Below are 1,095 nucleotides of genomic sequence, written 5' to 3'. Positions count from 1 at the left end.
GGGGGGGGGGGTAAGAGTATAAGGGTATTTGAGTCATTTGACTCTAATCCCTACCCTATATAAATTATATAAGATGTACACTATTCATCATTAGAAATACAAGATGTAGTCTATTTGCAGCCTCTTCGTTTTCTTTACTTGCTTTCCTTCAATTTCTGCATTTCCTTTGAATAATACATGGTTTCTAGCATGGTATTAGAGCCTTGGCTCTGATATTTGCTATCTAATTGCTTCCGCACTTTTTCTAGTCCCTTAGATTTAGCTTTCCCCAATTGAACCCTACCCAACTATTTTTCCCAAAATTTCTTGTTGCCCTCCTCACAGATCCAAATCATCTTCTCTTTCTCAAAGACCATGGCCGCCACAAAAGATTCCGCGATGGCTCTCCCGGGTTTGTCCTCATCTTGTCTTCTAATTCTCACCGTCGTCGTCTGGCCGACTATCCTTCATCGATTGGTGCGAGATCTGAGACTTTGGGTCTTCTAACATCAATATCTTCAGAAGATTCATTGGTAACCTCTTTCCACTTTTGGCATCTCTAGTACTACTCGAATCATAGGATTCATCTATGATCTCGTCTATTATGTCATTCTCATCAGTTTTCCATTTTTCCATATTTTTATCAAATTAAAAAATTTTCTTTTTCTTTTCAGACTAGTGAGATTGGTATGATAGTTAGATTATGGATGGGTTGTGTGGTTATTGACACGACCCACCCCGAATTTCACCCTGAAACCCAGAGTAAGTCGTGCGGGGACCACCTCCAAGGAAAATTTACTGAAAAGATTAAGAAAATCTCCCTTGCAGATGGACAACCCTAACTCGAAAATTTCAAATTACACTCTTAATTTATCACTTCTGAACATCGCATAATATACAAAAATTCTAAAGTATTCAGAGCTACTAAACACAAGCGGAAGCAAGAAAACACGAGTAGGTTGAACAGGTAACCTACTGGCGAAAACTGGCAGAAATGCGGGTGACTATGCCTCGTCTCCTACTAGATCCAACCCGAACTCTGCAGACTGGGCAATTTAAAACGAAGGGCCCAGGGGAAAACATTTAATAACGTTAGAGTGAGTGGACAAAAATAAA

This window comes from Fragaria vesca, linkage group LG6 (genome assembly GCF_000184155.1).
Source record: "Fragaria vesca subsp. vesca linkage group LG6, FraVesHawaii_1.0, whole genome shotgun sequence".
NCBI classification, from domain to species: Eukaryota; Viridiplantae; Streptophyta; class Magnoliopsida; order Rosales; family Rosaceae; genus Fragaria; species Fragaria vesca.
The sequence above is the reverse complement of the archived record's forward strand: the minus strand, read 5'-3'. Positions refer to the sequence as shown.